The 18,921-nt window shown below is 44.6% G+C and overlaps 1 protein-coding gene across 2 annotated transcripts in view; it reads right to left on the reverse strand.

Moving 5' to 3' along the window:
• The window catches only part of USF3 (upstream transcription factor family member 3), an 86,503-nt gene extending 68,032 nt beyond the window's left edge, over positions 1 to 18,471 (reverse strand). For both annotated transcript variants that reach the window (XM_048819504.2, XM_075119251.1), the window contains exon 1: positions 18,345 to 18,471. The gene's annotated coding sequence lies outside the window, so the exon portion shown is untranslated. The remainder of the gene's footprint in view (positions 1 to 18,344) is intronic.
• Between the last annotated feature and the right edge of the window lie 450 nt (positions 18,472 to 18,921).

Below are 18,921 nucleotides of genomic sequence, written 5' to 3' on the forward strand. Positions count from 1 at the left end.
TGCTTCACCATTTACCATGTTGACACTTTTTTGGTCTTTTTTTTTTTAATTTATTTAGGGATTATATTTAGTTTGAGCTTCTATTATGGTATTTTAAATAGTCTCCATGCAGCTTGCACACATTTCATCCTTGTGACTATTCCTTTTAATTTCTGTTTAACTTAGCTTCTTTGCAAGAGTTGCCTCTCTTCCCTTGTGGGTTCCAGGACAGGCTGCTCCAAGAAGCAGTCATTTAAGGTGTGTATAAATTTTATTTCTGCATCCATTACTCAAGTGAAGTCACTGAGAATAATTGAATTCACCCATTATTACTGTGTTTTCTGCCTTTGTGAAACACTCAGGAAGATTAGAAAGGACAATTACCAGCATGTTGATGGTCAGGTAGTTGGTAGCATATTCTTACCGCTATACTCTTATTGTTCAAGCATGGAATTTCTATTGCTAGAGACTATGGTATAGTTTGATTTAAGATTTTTATTTTGACTCTATGCTTTCTTTCACCTATAGTGCCACTCTCCCACTAGCACTTCTACCCAGGACATGAGTAAGGCTACTTCTCTACACAGCACAGAAGGTTTAATGCTTTACACACACTCCAACCCTCTCTATCTGCTGGAAATAGAGGCATACTCTTGATAGTCCATAGCATGAGAAAAGTTATATTCTGTGTGCCAGATATCTGTACTGATGATCAGTTTCTCAGGACCCAATATCAGTTAGCTGTTCAATATTAAAGAAAATCTGCACCAAGATCTTTATACAGTGATTTGCTGCAATCGCTGGCTGGAAACAAAGCAAGAATGGTGTAGGGTATCCATATAAGAGACAAACTAGCCCAGGAGCTAAGTCAAATATCTTATTTTAAATAAGGCGTGCTAATCTTCTCTCTCTCCTGAAATAAGAAGACTGTCTTGCACAATAACTTAGATGCTGGAGTTTTCTGAGGGCTGTAACTGGCCCTTCCACTTGTTTGCTTAAAACCATGTTAAGGTTTTTAAGGGACTGTTGCTGGGCCCTGATAAATGATATGGTCATCCCGATGAGGGTAGACGTGTATCCCTTTCACTTGAAAGAAGGAATGATGTGGCATTTGTGAATACCATGTAGAAGTGCAGAGTCCAAAACGGGAGTAACTCTACTCGAAATGCTTCCTGCTGTAGCAGAAGCCAAAGTATCTCTAGGTGACTCTATAGACATATGTTCACTAGATCTCTAGAAGGTTTATTTTCACATTTTGAAGTTTTGGGAAGATAATATCGTAATGACAGATTTCTGTATTTCCATCTGAATACCAATCTCCATAGGGACTTGAGACCCAAGATCTAAAATAGACTACATGATACAGTTTCTTTTTGTGAATCCATAGAATCTTGTGCCCTGTCCAAAACAGCTGACTCTCCATAGAACTGGTTGCATTACTGCAGCATGTAGAAGATAGACTATTGCACTCTTCATCTTCTGATGCTATGAAGGGTCTTAGCGATGTGTTGGTTTATTTTAATATACCTTTGGGAAAGGATAAACTTGTACCTGGGATAATGAGTGAGTTCTATTGAACTTTCTTCCCTGATTATCTCAAGCACCCATTTTCCAAGGTGGTTTACTCCCAGATGAGGGCCCATGCTGAAGCACCTCCCACAGAGGGACAGGAAAATCTGTCCAGACTTGGAATGAAAACACATACACCCCTTTTGGGTTGGATGGCTTGCCAGAGAACCCCAGCAAGAGGATGCCATTGCTATCTTTCCTGAATGTGTAGTCTCTAGGCTAGAACCTGGAGAAGCCATGGCTTCAAATGAAACTCCTGCTTAGATAAGGTAGTTTGAAGATTCTCTCGCTGAAAGGAAGGAGGAAATTCTCACCTTGCCTAAACCCGCAAGCTTCAGCAAGTGGTCTGTGTCTATGCTCTCCAAAGAGCTTACCCTACAAATTTTTAGTTACCAGTTTAGCCTGCAATTCCAATTTCTTCAAGTGGGACCATAGTTGCCTGAAGGACACATCTTTGTTGTTTTGAAAGTACAGCAAATCAAAGATGAAGTTTTGGTCCTGAAAAAGCTGTAAGAGAACTAAGTTTATAGTCCATTTTACATAGGGTTTTTAGGGCACAATCCCAATGACCTCCCAGTTGAGCACATGCCTTCACAATGGGAAAATGCAGCCAAAACTTTCAAAGTGGAGGCTGCTGTATCCAAGTTTAACTTAAATGATTATCTTATTCTCCTGCCTGTGGGTCTGGCTAGAATGGTTCCTGATCTGGTAAGACTACGTCCTTTACTAAGGACTTTTAAAATGGGTCGGCAGCTTGGCATTTCGACGGGGTATGATGCGGTTTGTCATTTAGTTGTCAGCACAGTTAAGTCTGGTCGCGAAGAGCTGAAGAAAGCTTTGGAGCAAAAAACTGTGCTACCTGAAAATGGATGCGGCAACCCGTGGAAACAGAAATTTCCTTGCAATCAATGCTCAGTACTACGAAGAAGGAAAAGATAAAGCTGTGGTAAAAACCTTGGACATAATCAACACTGAAGGGCGTCACAATTCTTTGTACGTGAAAAGTCAAGTAAAAGCTATTTTAGAAAAATTTGGGATCAGTGAAATGCAAGTACAGAGCATCTGCGTTGACAACGCAGCAAACATGATGTGTGCTGTCAAAAATTTCAGGGAGGACAATGAAACCATTTCTACCTCTGAGAACAGGGATATGGACAGTACTGAAGCTATTTTGTCTGATGAAGGAACTAAAGGAATGGATGAAATCAAACTCAACATGGATGCTGCTGTGCAATGGGTTAATGACCCTAGCCTCATACTTCCAGCATGGCTTCATGAGGACGACTCAAAAGTCCAACTGACGAGGTGTGGAATTCACACTCTTCAGTTGGCAATCTGGGATGGACTGAACAAAGAACATGCGAAGAAAAATTACTGGCAAAAATGCGACAAGTCGTTCTCAAACTACGAACCCAAAGTATTGGAAGTGTTCTGCTTGATCTACAAGGGGTAACTCAATCATTGGATACTGTGACTCACTGAGGTTCAACATTTGCCATGATTGATCGGCTTCTTGTTTTTCAATCTTACTGTGAACAAGTGGCTGCTGCTAGAACAAGAGAACTCAAGTTAACAAAAGCTGAATGTGATGAAGTGAAGAACTTGCGAGACCTCCTGGCAAACCAAACAACTGTGAATCTTCAAGCTGTCAACGTAACCCCAGGAGTTTTAATGCAGGAATGGTGAAAACTGTCAAAATTCTTGCAAGAAAATGGTGGACAAATTGCAGAAAGAATTCTATCCTCCATGCAGAAACGCGAAGAGAAGCTTTTTGACAATATTCATTCCTTGCTGGAGTTTACATTGCCCCATGGGATCGGATTCTTCTTACCTCAAGGGAAATACCAAAGGCAAAGGAAGGGCTCCTGGATATTGCTCGACGACTCGAAAAACAAAATCTATTGCTACATTTGAACTCGGCGAAGGAGGTTGAAGAAAACAAAACACAACAAAAGGAGTCATCAACAATCGAATTTGCAGTTTCGGAAAGTTCACATCCTTCAGTAATAGCAGGCTGTTCTCAAACTTCCGTCTCCACTCTGAACTTGTTCGAGCATCCATCCCTGAGATGTCTTCAGCCAACACAGGGAAATGGAGACAATTCCAGCACCAATTCTTCAGAAGATGACGCCTTCGAAAAGGAACTGGATAAACAAGAAAGACGCCGGCGAGTTTCTGTGATTCATAATTGTAATGAAGCTTTATTCAAGAGAAACTTTCAGGAATATTGTGAGGTGATGGAGTCTATTGGAAAGCTAAAAGTTAAGTCTGTTTTTGAGGCCATTCACAGCTACCCACACTGCATTCAGGCTGCCTGTAGAATTGCTTCAAGCATGCCAACAACTCAAGCTAGTGTAGAGCGACTGTTTTCGGCTTTAAAGTTAATTTTAAATGATTTGCGGCAGGCTACGAAAGATGACTTGATTGCTACAATAATTTTTTACAGAATGAATTATGAATGATTCTAGTTTGTATCATTGTTGATGACATTTAAATTGTTTTAAAAGTCTGAATAAAAAGAATGTTTTTTCAAAATTACAGTATGCACTTTTTTATTTAGTTAAAAATTAATTTGAGTCGGAGTGCAGAGCAGAGTCGGAGCGGAGCTGGAGCAGATACGATTGGTGCCAGACCAGAGCTAGAGCGGAGCAATTCAAAAATTTGACTGGTCCAAATCCCTGGACCAAGCAACCAATTACTAACTGGCTCCTGTCTGTGGGTGAAGGAAGATTTTATATATCCTACATAGAAAGCATTAAGAATGTCCAAGTTGCAAAATGAAGCCATCAAACTAGTAAATACTAGTAAAGGTTGTATGTGCGCCATACTGTACATCAACATGATAACAGTAACTCACAGATTAAGACCAGAAGTGATCATCATCTAGTCTGACCTCCTGCACATTACTCCTGGGGGAATTTTGCGCCATTGCACATGCACAGAATTCATGTCCCCCAGAGATTTCTTTGCTTCCCCGCAGAAGAATGCTTCCCTGTCAGAAAGCCAAAGGTAAACTGCAAGAGCACTCATGCACCACTCCCTAGCAGGTACATTGTTTCAGGCACCCAGAGCAGCTGGCAGAGAGGTAAATCACTGCAGGGCTGGGGACACTCAGGCAGTGGCTCCTACCCTGAGCCAAGATCAGCAAGTCCAAGCTTGGCTGGAGGCAGGAGAGGACGGGTCTTCCCCTTCCCCTGCAAGAAATGGCTGGGGCTGTGTCAGATCCACCTCCAGAAACCTCCCCCAGCTGCAGGAAGCTAAGCATCCTCCCCTGCTTCCTACCGACATCGCTCCTCAACTGCGGGGGGGGGGGGATCCCTGTACAGGGATCTGCTCCCCTATCGGTGTAACCCCCATGCATCTGGACTTCCCATACCTAGACACCTACACCAAGCCTTACCCCATACACCCAGAACCCACCTAGCCCTCCATACCCAAACCCTACCCCACTGAACCTCAACCCCTGCATCTGGATACCCCCTGCCTCCGGACTCCCACCCCTGCACCCAGACCACCCCGCACTGAGTTCTCTGCACTCAAGCCCCCACCCTGATGATCCCCACCCCCTTGCACCACCCTGAGCCCCCATATCGAGACCCACACAGCAATGACCCCCAACTAGCTGCACCCAGACCCCCACCTCACCAAGCCCTGCTCCCCCAGCACCTAGATCCCCCTGCTGAAACCCCCCCACACACACACACCCAGACCCCTTTGCTGAGCCCCAACCACTTTCACCTGGAAGCCCTGCAGAGTCCCAATGCCCCCTGCACCTGAAACCCCATGCCCAACGAGCCTTTGAGCATTCAGATCCCCCCCACACCTAGACCCCCCCCACTGAGCTGCCTGCACCCAGATTGTCCCACACAGAATCCTTTCACTCCACGCCTAGATCCCCCCCCCACTGAGCCCCAAGACACTTGGATCCTGCCTGGTTGAGCCTGCCTGCCCCACACCTGGTGCACCTGGCATAGAGGGGCAGGACCCCAGGGTGTTTCTGGGGCAGGCCCAGGCCTTATGCTGTGTCAGGGTCAGGTGCAACCTCACCACTGAGTCTGTGTCCCAGGGGTGGGGACGTTGCAGGGTGATGTCCCACCTTTGTACAGCCAGTGGCCTGTGCTCCCCACTGCCATGCTGGAGCCTTTGCATTTATTTTTTGGCAAATAAAACCTGCAGAATTTTAAAATATTGTGCACAGAATTTCTTTGCAAGGTCCAATGTTTTGGTGCAGAATGCCCTTAGGAGTAGCACACTGAAGGCCACAGAACCTCAACCACCCACTGCTGTTGTAGGCCCATAACCTTGGGCTGAGTTACTGGAGTCCTCAAAGCTTGAGTTAAAAAACTTCAAGTTACTGAAAATCCACTATTTATTCTAGTTCAAACCAGCAAGTGATCTGTGACCCATGCTGCAGAGGAAGACAAACCCTCTCACCCCCGCGGGGTCTCCGCCAATCTGACCTGGGGAAAAATTCCTTCCCAACCCCAAATACTGTGATCAGTTAGATCCTGAGTATATGGGCGAGACCCACCAGTCAGACACCTGGGAAAGAATTCTCTGTAGTAACTTAGAGCCTTACCCATCTAGTGCCCCATATCCAGTCACTGGTGATATATGCTAATAGCAGTCATGGATAGGCCATATGTCATTGTAAGCAACCTCATACCATCCATAAACTTATGACGGTCAATCTTAAAGTTTTTTTGCCCCCAGTACTCCCCTTGGAAGGTTGTTCCAGAACTTCACTTCTCTAATGGTTAGAAACCTTTGTCTAATTACAAGCCTAAACTTACTGATGGCCAGTTTATATCCCATTTGTTCTTGTGCCAATATTGGCCCTTAAACACCAGGGAGGTAAAGAGAGGAAGTTATTTATTCCTCTGCTATAATGGCTGCTCGCTATAAAATCTCCCCAAGCCTTCATTTTGTTAAGCTAAATAAGCCAAGGTCCTTAAATCTCCTCTCGTAAGATAGGTTCTCCATTCCTCTGATCATCCTAGTAGCCCTTCTATGCACTTGTTCCAGTTTGAATTAATCTTTCTTAAACATGGAAGACCAGAATTGCATCCCGTATGCCAGATGAGGGCTCACCAGTGCCTTGTATAAAGGAAATAACACTTCCCTATCTCTATTGCAAATACTTCACTGATGCATCCTAGGACTCCATTAGCTTTTTTACACATTGGCAGCTCAGTCATCCTGTGATCAGTCAAATAGACCCAGGTCTTTCTCCTCCTCTGTCACTTCCAAATGGTACATCCCCAGCTAATAGCAAAAATTCTTCTTGTTAGTCCCTAAGTGCATGACCTTGAACTTGACACTATTAAATTTCGTCCCATTTCTATTACTCGTTTTCAGGGTGATCCAAATCTTCTTGCATGTTATTCAGGTCCTCCTCCATATTGGCAATCCTTCCCAACTTTGCATTATCTGCAAATTTTATTAGCACAATCCCACTTTGTGTGTCAAGGTCATTAAAAAAAAATTAATGAAGATTGGTCCCAAGACTGATCCTTGAGTAATTCCATCAGTAACCTCCTTTCAGCCTAAAGGTTCATCTTTCAGCATGCCCATTGTAGTCCCCCCTGTAACTACCTCCTTACCTATCTTTTAATTCTAATACAGTTTGAACCTCTCAGTCTGGCACCCTCAGGACCTGACTGGTGCTGAACCAGAGAATATGCCAATCACGGGAAGTCAACACAGAGTGCCAGCGGGTCTCCATAGGCGCAGGAAGTAGAGGTGCAGCATGCCCAGGCTTTGTGCCCAGCATACCCTCCTCCCAGATGTGATTATTTCTACTTCCATATATTTGTTCCCATTAGCCACCCTGTCACTGCTCCCAAGCTCCTCATTGCCGCTATTTTTAATAAGGCTAAAGTAGTCATTTAGTTGGACCATACCTAGATTACCTCTAATCTCCACCACATCCTCAGTATTTAGCAATCCCACTTCTTTCCTTGTTGTTGTTGGTTTTTTTTTTTAATTATTTATATGGCTAAAGATCCTCTTACTAGTGATTTACTTTTTCTTTGCAAGGTCCAATGCTGTTTGGCTTTTGGCTGCTCCCACTTTCTCCCCTACACTTTCAGGCCTCTAACTGGTAGTTTTCCTGACTGATCCATCCCTTTGTCCATTCCTTTTTGGCTTTCTGCTGTCTCTTAATAACTTGTTTGAGATGCTTGTTCATCTAGTTTGATCATCCTACATGATGTGTTTAGATTCAATCAATCAATCATCAGTCCTTCACTTGAAGAAACCCACAGCTAGAACATTTTGCTCAAATTTCAAAACAAAAACAAAACAAAAAAATCCCCTTGGGGCAGAGAAGAGTGCTGGAAAATTTCAATTCAAAAAGTGAAAGTTTCACAAAACTACGAGGAAAAGTAACTGCTACCTCCGGTGAGTGGCTCTTCAACATATGTTGTCAATATATATTCCATTATTGGTGCACATTTATTTGCCTGTGCCCTGACTGTCCCTGTGCCTCCAACCAAAGGCATAAAGGGCAGGGCAATCCCACCTGTGTCTCACTTTTTTTCCCAATACAGAATCCAGGTGTCATCAGACTACATAAGAGGTGGGTGGGAAGGCAGGTCATAGACTACTTATAGACATCACATTTCAAAGAAATACATTTACTGTAAGGTATGTAACAGTTTCCTATTCTCTGAGTTCTTGTCCACATACATTCTGCTATTGGTGATTCACCTACATTACAAGAGGTGGGTGTAGCAAGTCTAACCAATGATTGTAGGATAGCCCTACCAAAATTAGCATCGTATCTTCATACTTCCACCATGGAGTAATGCTGGGTAAGTGTGTGCTCTGAACCCTTGGTAGCCGCTCTACATATTTCTAGTACTGGAATATTTCTCAGAGAAGCTCCTTGTGCTCTTATAGAATGAGCTGTCACTCATTGGTGGGTCTATGTTGGCTCATTCATAGCACAGGCTGATACAAGTAGAAAGCTCATTAGAAAGTCTGTTGAAATAGCCTGACTCTTCAACCTGTTCCCATAATCTATGAACGATCTGGGGAACGCTCTAGGGCTGCATCTATACTACGCACCACTGGTGGCAGTCTGTAGCACGTGTGTAGCTACAGTGAAAGGCTCCTCCCTGCTGTCTCCCCCATGCCAGAATCTTTTCCTGTGGCAGGAAAAGGCTCCAGACGTGGTCAGGCAGAGGAACACGACACTGCTAAAAACAGCAGTGTAAACAGGGGAGGAATGACTTGGGTGAGTAGAGGGCCAGGTACACACTGTGACAAAGTTCCTCCTCTGCCTTGGTGGGTCCTGTGCTTATTGGAGGATTTGTTCGCCTCAGAGATTCACGGCAGCCCTCAGTTTGGCCACTTTTATTAGTGGCTCAAACCTGCCATTTACTCAGCTAACCTCATCACTGGCCAGCATGGGGAAAAGGAAGAACAATTCCCGCATTCTCTCCTGGTCCACCTAGTGGGTCGGGGAACAGGCCAGAGACCTTCCCCTCTGGTAGGACCACAGCCCAGGTCAACTCCTCCTGTATCCAATAGGGAGCTGGGGGGGATGTGGGGAACCCGGCCCACCCTCTACTCCAGGTTCCAGCCTACGGCCATGTGGATCACAGCTGTCCACAGTGTTTCATGTAACACCTGTGTTATTGTTACAACTCCCTGGGCTACTTCCCCATGGCCTCCTCCCAACACCTTCTGAATCCTCACCACAGGACCTTCCTCCTGATGCTAGATAGCATTTGTACTCCTCAGTCCCCCAGCAGCACGCGCTCTCACTCTCAGCTCCTTGCGCACCCCCACACTGACTGAAGTGAGGTCCTTTTTAAATCAGGTGCCCTGATTAGCCTGCCTGTCTTAACTGATTCTAGCAGCTTCTTAATTGGTCCAGGTGTCCTAATTAGCCTGTCTGCCTTAATTGGTTCCAGCAATTACCTGATTGTTCTGGAACTACCCGTTACCTTACCCAGAGAAAGGGGACCTGCTTAACCTGGAGCTAATATATCTGCCTTCTATCACTCTCCTGTAGCCATCTGGCCTGACCCTGTCACAATACCCACACCCTTCAGACATGTCTCTACTCAGCTAAGCCATGTCTCACTGACTACACTGTAATTTATACCTGTATTAGGTGGACTGTATATGTACATACACTACACACTGCCAAAAGAAGGATGCAGTGTAGAAGCACCCTAGGAGTCTTAGTTCTATCAATGTAGAAAGAGGGCACCATTAGAATATCTAAAGCGTACACCTTAACCTCACTTTTTTTTGAATGTGGTTTTGGGAAAAATACAAGTAGGTGCATACAAGTGCTTAGATGGAAGTGACAGTAGCTTCAGCACATATTTAGGGTGAGGTCTCACTTGTCTTTCACCTTGTCTTTATGAAAGATTGTAATTAGGGGGTCTCCCATTAATTCTCGTATTTCCCCTACCTGAGAGTCTATACTGATGGAAAGACAGAACAGAAAATGTTTATATAATGGCTTGAAAGGTGGACCAATTAACCCAACCAGTACAAGATTTAGAATTTAGATTCTAGCAAGGAGGTGGTTCTCTGACTAGGGGATATACCCTCACAAGGCCTTTTACAAACCAAGCCACTGTAGGGCGTGAAAAAGTGGAAAACTCCTGAACTGAAGGGTGAAAAGCAAAACTGACTGATAAGGTTAGTCAGAGTGCTCACTGAGAATCCGGAATTCTTTAATGATAGAAGGTACATCTATATGACTGGTACCTGAGATACAGACTGAAATGACTGGTTTTGAGCAAAGATAATGCATCATTTCCATTTGGCAAAATACACCTCATAGAGTTCTTTCTATTGTGGATGAGAATGTTGTGTGCCTCAGCTGAACAGATTGTCTCAACTGATGTTAGCCAGCCATGCTGTGTGGTGTAAGAAGTGTGGATCCAGATGGAGGACTTGACAGTCTGAGATATTACACTTGGCTGGAGAGGCAATTTTTGTTTTTTTTTGAGGCTGGATTCTTTAGGCCCAAGAATCATAACTACTTCAGCCACACTGGAACTACTATGAACATTTTGCCTGAATTTTCTGAGAATCACTGTGATTAATGGAATTGGAGAGTAAGTGTATATCAGATCCAGAGATCATATATTTGGGCTAGGGATCCCCAACTCCATCCTCCTCCAGACCGGTCTGGACCGAGCTTAGGTCACTGTGATGTGCGTTGCTCGGAGGGTCTTTTTCACACCGCTGTGCGATGTAAGTTAGATTAACTTGGCAATACTGTAGACATGCCCTCAAAAAGCAAAAGAAAAGGCAATACGTGAGGGAGGAGGGACTTGTCTCTAAAGGCTGGGAGGAGGATTTCGTTTGTTTTGGAACTTTATTAATAAAACTAGACCCCCCCTTCAAGAAGAGCTGTTACTGGACTGGTGAAAGGCTGTTTTGAGCTTACTGAAGCACCATGAGGGGAAACTGTGGAAGGGCACCACAGACCCACTTCTGGCCTCAAGGAGATGCACAGAAGGTAGCGGACTCTGTTACAAGGACATTGAAAAATTGGAGTAGGCAAAGAAAAGAGCCACAAAAATTATTTGAGGGCTAGAGAAATGCCTTACAGTGAAAAAGTTAGAGCTCAGTCTGTTTAGCTTATCAAAAAGAAGACTAAGACATACCTTGATTATGATGTATAAGTATCTTCACATGGACAAAATACCAGGTTCTTAGGGGCTATTTAATGTAGCAAAGGAAAGCAGAACAAGAAGCAATGGCTGGAAACTGAAGACAGATAAATTCAAAGTAGAAATTAGGCGCACATTTTTAATAATGAAGATTATGATCAATTGAAACAGATTATCAAGGGAAATGGTGGATTCTCCAGCTTTTGCTGTCTTCAACTCAAGAGTGGATACCATTGTAGAAGATATTTTAGTCAAAATAAAAGTTGCTAATGGGTTTAATAGAAGGATGAAATTCTAGTCTGACCTGTATATCACTAGAGATCATCTACTGATCCCCTCAGACTTGAAAATTTCTGAATCCTGCAACTGGCTCTTCTGTGCCCATAATTTTAATCAAACTTTCTCCCCCATATGGATGTTTGGTGAACATTGTTTGGTGAAATTCTGTGCAAAAATTCACAAAGAAACTTCCCTTCTGTGCAAAACAGGGTCTTATACAAATACTTAGGAATGCTTAAACATAGGTGTTGTCAGTGGTCAGCATTAACAGCAGCAACAAATGCTCAATTTCACTTATTTTACAATGTCAGTGTCAAAGGGAACAGGTGCAATGGATTAAGTCAATTGAATACACGTTTTATTAATGGTGAGCCATGCATTTCAACTCATTACACTTGCAGTTAAGTCTGATCACAGAAAGATTAAAAATTTGACCCTCTGCTATCTATTTTCATCAGATGTTTTTGTGCATGATAGCAAATGCACTGGAAGAAAACAAGACACACTTCGGCAAATGCATCTCACAGTAGTAACCTATGTTTTTTCAGGTATCATTTGCTGACTATTCAGACAAAAAGGAAATATGCCAACTCCCAGAAAAATCCTTTATCTGCCCTCTCTGTAGAGCTTGTACATAGCATTAATATTAGGACTGTCAAGCAATTAAAAAAATTAATTGTGATTAATCACACTGTTGAACAATATTAGAATACCATTTAAATATTTTTGGATGTTTTCTACATTTTCAAATATATTGATTTCAATTACAAACCAGAACAAAAATATAAAGTGAGCACTGTACACTTTAATTATAACTATTTGCACTGTAAAAAAACCAAAAGAAATAGTATTTTTCAATTCCCCTAATACAAGTACTGTAGTGCAATCTCTATCATGAAAGTTGAACTTACAAATGTAGAATTATGTAAAAAAAAATGCATTCAAAAAACAAAACAATTTAAAACTTTAGAGCCTACAAGTCCACTCAGTCCTACTTCTTGTTCAGTCAATCACTCAAACAAACAAGTTCGTTTACATTTGCAGGACATAATGCTACCCGCTTCTTGTTTACAACGTCACCTGAAAGTGAGAACAGGCATATTCTCATGACAGTGTTGTAGCTGGCGTTGCCAGATATTTACATGTCAGACACGCTAAAGATTCATATGTCTCTTCATGCTTCAACCACCTTTCCAGGGGACATGCATCCATGCTAATGAGGGGTTCTGCTCAATAACAATCCCAAGTAGTACGGACCAACACATGTTCATTTTCATCCTCTAAGTCAGATGCCACCAGCAGGTTGATTTTCTTTTTTGGTGGTTCGGGTTTTGTAGTTTCCGCATCTGAAAATTGCTCTCTTAAGACTTCTGAAAGCATGCTCCACACCCCATCCCTCTCAGATTTTGGAAGGCACTTCAGATTCTTAAACCTTGCGTCGAGTGCCATACCTATCTTTAGAAATCTCACATTGGTACCTTCTTTGTGTTTTGTCAAATCTGCAGTGAAAGTGTTCTTATAAAATAAACAACATGTGCAGGGTCATCATCCAAGACTGCTATAACATAAAATATATGGCAGAATGTGGGTGAAACAGAGCAGGGACATACAATTGTCCCCCAAGGAGTTCAGTCAGTCAAATTTAATTAACGCTTTTTTTTTTTTTTAAAGCCTCATCAGCATGGAAGCATGTCCTGTGGAATGGCAGCCAAAGCATGAAGAGGCATACGAATGTTTAACATATCTGGCATGTAAACACCTTGCAATGCCAGCTACAAAAGTGCCAAGCAAATGCTTGTTCTCACTTTCTGGTGACATTGTTAATAAGAAGTGGTCAGCATTATCTCCTGTAAATATAAACAAACTTGTTTATCTTAGCGATTGGCTGAATGAGAAGTAGGACTGAGTGGACCTGTAAGCTCTAAAGTTTTACATTGTTTTGGTTGAGTGCAGATATGTAACACACAAAAAAATATATCTACATTTGTAAGTTTCACTTTAACGACAAAGAGATTGCACTACAGTACTTGTATGAGGTGAATTGAAAACTACTATTTCTTTTGTTTATCATTTTTACAGTGCAAATATTTGTAATCAAAAATATACACATTGATTTCAATGACAACACAATACAATATATATGAAAAAATGTAGAAAACATTCAAAATATTAAATAAATTTCAATTGGTATTCTATTGTTTAACTGTGCAAATAAAACTGTGATTAATCACGATTAAATTTTTTAAGTTAATCGTGTGAGTTAACTGCGATTAATCGACATCCCTAATTAATATTTAAAATGTTTCAAACATTGATTAGTTCATTAGATGTCGTTATCAAAATTACCTGTATAACAGAGTTTGTTAAATCAAAGGTATTGTGATTATAGAATCATAGAAGATTAGGGTTGGAAGAGACCTCAGGAGGTCACCTAGTTCAACCCCCTGCTCAAAGCAGGACCAACCCCAACTAAATGATCCCAGCCAATGCTTTGTCAAGCAGTGCCTTAAAAACCTCTAAGGATGGAGAGTCCACCATCTCCCTAGGTAACCCATTCCAGTGCTTCACCACCCTCCTAGTGAAACAGTGTTTCCTAATAGCCAACCTAGACCTCCCCCACTGCAACTTGAGACCATTGCTCCTTGTTCTGTCATCTGCCACCACTGAGAATGGCCTAGCTTCATCCTCTTTGGAACGCCCCTTCAGGCAGTTGAAGGCTGCTATTAAATCCCCCCTCACTCTTCTCTTCTGCAGACTAAATAACCCCAGTTCCCTCAGCCTCTCCTCATAAGTCATGTGTCCAGCCCTCTAATAATTTTTGTTGCCCTCCGCTGGACTCTCTCCAATTTGTCCACATCCTTTCTGTAGTTGGGGCCCAAAACTGGATGCAATACGTCAGATGTGGCCTCACCGGTGCCCAATAGAGGGGAATAATCACGTCCCTCGATCTGCTGGCAATGCTCCTACTAATGCAGCCCAATATGCCGTTAGCCTTCTTGGCAACAAGGGCACACTGTTGACCCATATCCATCTTCTCATCCACTGTAATCCCCAGGTCATTTGCCAGTAGCAGTGCATGGGATTCTTCCGTCCTAAGTGCAGGACTCTGCACTTGTCCTTGTTGAACCTCATCAGATTTCTTTTGGCTCAATCTTCCAATATGTCTAGGTCACTCTGGACCCTATCCCTAACCCTTCAGCATATCTACTTCTCCCCCAAGATTAGCAACATCCGCAAACTTGCTGAGGGTGCAATCCATCCCATCATCCAGATCATTAATGAAGATGTTGAACAAAACCAAGCCCACGTCCGACCCCTGAGGCACTCTGATTGATTACCAGCTGTCAACTAGACATCGAGCTGTTGATCACTACCCATTGAGCCCAACGATCTAGCCAGCTTTCTATACACCTTATAGTCCATTCATCCAATCCATACTTCTTTAACTTGCTGGCAAGAATACTGTGTAAGATGGTATCAAAACCTTTGCTAAAGTCAAGTTATATCACGTCCACAGCTTCCCCCATATCCACAGAGCCAGTTATCTCATCATAGAAGGCAATCAGGTTGGTCAGGCATGACTTGCTCTTGGTGAATCCATGTTGACTGTTCCTGATCACCCTCCTCTCCTCCAAGTGCTTCAAAATGGACTCCTTGGGGACCTGCTCCATGATTTTTCCCGGGACCGAGGTGAGGCTGACCGGTCTGTAGTTCCCTGGATTCTCCTTCCCTTTTTTAAAGATGGGCACTATATTTGCCTTTTTCCATTCGTCTGGGACCTCCCCCGACTGCCACAAGTTTTCAAAGATAACGGCAAAGGGCTCTGCAATCACATCAGCCAATTCCCTCAGTTGCATTGCATCCAGCCCCAGGGACTTGTGCATGTCCAGCTTTTCTAAATAGTCCTTTATCTGTTCTTTCACCACTGAGGGCTGCTCACCTCCTCCCCGTACTGTGCTGCCCAGTGCAGCAGTCTGGGAGCTGACCTTGTCTGTGAAAACCGAGGCAAAACAGCATTGAGTACTTCAGCTTTTTCCACATCATCTGTCACTAGGTTGCCTCCCTCTTTCAGTAAGGGTCCCACAATTTGCCTGGCCTTTTTCCTTGTTGCTAACATACCTGTAGCAACCCTTCTTGTTACCCTTCACATCCCTTGCTAGCTGCAACTCCAGTTGTGCTTTGGCCTTCCTGATTACACCCCTGCATGCTCGAGCAATATCTTTATACTCCTCCCTAGTCATCTGTCCAAGTTTCCACTTCCTGTAAGCTTCCTTTTTGTGTTTAAGCTCACCAAAGGTTTCTTTGTTAAACCAAGCTGGTTACCTGCCATATTTGCTATTCTTTCTGCTCATAGGGATGGTTTGTTCCTGCACCCTCAATAAGGTTTCTTTAAAATACAGCCAGCTCTCCTGGACTCCTTTTCCCCACATATTAGCCTCCCAGGGGATCTTGCCCATCAGTTCTCTGAGAGAGTCAGACGCCTGGTTGTCAAAGTCTGCTTTTCTGAAGTCCAGGGTCCGTATTCTGCTGCTCTCCTTTCTTCAGGATCCTGATCTCGACCATCTCATGGTCATGTCTGCCCAGGTTGCCACCCACCTCTACTTCCCCTACCAATTCTTCCCTGTTTGTGAGCAGCAGATCAAGAGGAGCATGGCCCCTAGTTGGTTCCTCCAGCACTTTCACTAGGAAGTTGTCCCCAACACTCTCCAAAAACTTCCTGGGTTGTCTGTGCACTCCTGTATTGTTCTCCCAGCAGATGTCAGAGTGATTAAAGTCCCCCATGAGAACCAGGGCCTGTGATCTGGAGACTTAGTTAGTTGTCTGAAGAAAGCCTTGTCTACCTCATCCTCCTTGTCTGGTGGTCTCTAGCAGACGCCCACCACGACATCACCCTTGTTGCTCTCTCCTCTAAACTTAACCCAAAGACGCTTAACAGGCTTTTCTCCAGTTTCATACTGGAGCTCTGAGCAATAATACTGCTCTCTTACATACAGTACAACTCCTCCACCTTTTCTCCCCTGTCCTTCCTGAACAGTTTATTCCCATCCATGACAGTGCTCCAGCCATGTGAGTTACCCCACCAAGTCTCTGTTATTCCAATCACATCATAGCTCCTTGACTGTGCTAGGACTTCCAATTCTTCCTGCTTGTTTCCCAGGCTTCTTGCGTTTGTGTACAGGCACCTAAGATAACTAGCTGATTGCCCTGCTTTCTCAGTCTGAACCAGGAGGCCTCCCCTGTTGCACCCTCCTTGTGTTTCCTCCCATTATCCCACTTCTCCGCTTACCTCAGGGCTTAGGTCTGCACCCGCCAGCGAACCTAGTTTAAAGCCTAAAGTTTATAGGTATGAAGTTGTTGGGATAACATGAAACACTGGGAACCATTTTGCATGTTTCCATAAACTTCATAATGGAACAGCAGTTGCAGTGACATGTCACTTAGGATGACCCAGTAATTTTGTCATATAGCCAATCAAAAGCCAACTCCTTATTCAACCCCTATCATAGAAGTGGGATGGAGTCATGACAAGTGGCAGCATATTGCTCACAAACAAGGTTTCAGTCTGGGGAGTGGCATGTCCCTCTCCTTCAGACCACTAAGTTGCAGGGATGTCTCTTTTGGGGTGTTGTCACCTACAGCTAGTCAAACCTCAGCTCCTTAATTATATATTAAATAATCAGATAAGTAATTGGTAATTTAACTATTTATCATGTTCACTCACTTTAACTTGATGAACATTCTAAAAATTTAGTTGATATATTTTTAAATAATGTTGGTCTTTGAATAAGGAACTAGAAACCACAAGTAAAGAGCTAGTCCCATGATTAAGGAATCAACTTCAGCCTCACCTAGTATGGATGCAACTACAGCAGTATAAAGGTAATTATAATGCTATAGCTTATTCCAATAGAAAAAGCAGAATATGCTATACTGAATACATCCGATAAAGTGAGCTGTAGCTCACGAAAGCTTACGCTCAAATAAATTTGTTAGTCTCTAAGGTGCCACAAGTCCTCCTTTTCTTTTTGCGAATACAGACTAACACGGCTGCTACTCTGAAACCTGATATAACGGTATAAGTGTTCCTGAAAAGTGCATCCACACAGGAGCTGTACTCGTGTAACTATTTTGATTAAAACCCCCACACCAGCGATAGTCAATTATTTTTGTCAAGTTCCAAATTTCTTGATCAAGGTATAGTCAAGGTCCAGACTCTGGAGAAAATACAACAACAACAATGATAATAAGTAAATTAAAAGATTTCGGAGTCCATTCAAAAGCCTCTGGAAGTCTGGATTTGGCCCATGGTCCATCTACTAACTACCTCTCCCCTGCCCCACACCCATGGGCAAAACAGTTATACCCATATACACAACTACTGCTCTCCTGGGTCTGTCCCAACAGGGCATCCCAGCTCAAGATTAAGGCCTGTGGACTCACCAAGCACAGGCACCTTTGAACTGCGCTGACCTGTACCACGGCTACAGCAGGCGCCCTTCCCTTGGGGCGGGTTTGCCAGGCTGCACACACAGACAAAGCCACAGGCGCGCACGGGGGCTTCACCGCAAGGATCAGAGCGCCCGGGGGTCCCCGCGTTGGGGCCGGCGCCCCGGGCAAAGCCGGATGCTTCCCGCCCCCGGCCTCTCCAAGGAGTCCTCCCGTTTGACATCCCGGGCGTCGCTCGGGTCCCCTCCATCGGCACCAGCGCCCCCCCCTCGCCCGCAGCGCCCTCAGCCGCCGGCCCGAAGAGCCCCGCTCCGCTAACGGCTGCGGGACGGGACGAGGCTGCGCCGGCCCCCGCCCAGCAGCCCCCGCTGCTGCGTCGCCCCCCCGTTGCGGCTCCGCCCGGAGGCAGCGAGCGGCACTCACCGGCGGGCAGGGCAGACGCGGCAGCCCCACCGCGGGGACCATCCTCCGGACGGGCGCCCCGCGTCCCCCACAGGCTCCACTCCGATCCCCTCAGCGCCCCTCACTCGCACCCTAACCTGCTAGACGCACACGCGGCCCGCAGCAGCCAATCAACGGCCACATGCTGTGTTGCCTGCACCAATCCGCGAGCCAGCCGCGGGGGAGACCTGCGCCGTACCCATCGCTGCCCTGGACTGACCAATCAGATACAGAGAGGGTGGAAAAGCGTAAAAGCAGCCAATAATTTAGGTTGCACAAAACAGGAACTGCTGGTGATTGGCAACCCGCGGAGCAAGTGAGCAAAAGGACTAGGAAGCAGAGGGCGGGAATATGCCTTAAAGGAGAGGTGGGGGAGCGCGCGCGGAGAGGCTGGCCGGGAGTCACTAAAGGGGGATAGGTCCTTGGCGGGTCGGGCGGCGGTTGCGGCCGCCGGGGAGTCTCTGAGCTGGCCCGGGGCCGACCTGGCCGAGCCGGAGGGGTCGCGGCCGCGGCCGGACTGTCAGATGCTGGGGCGGGCTCTTGGCGGGTCGCTCCCCTC

Source organism: Caretta caretta, chromosome 1 (genome assembly GCF_965140235.1).
Source record: "Caretta caretta isolate rCarCar2 chromosome 1, rCarCar1.hap1, whole genome shotgun sequence".
Lineage (NCBI taxonomy): Eukaryota > Metazoa > Chordata > Testudines > Cheloniidae > Caretta > Caretta caretta.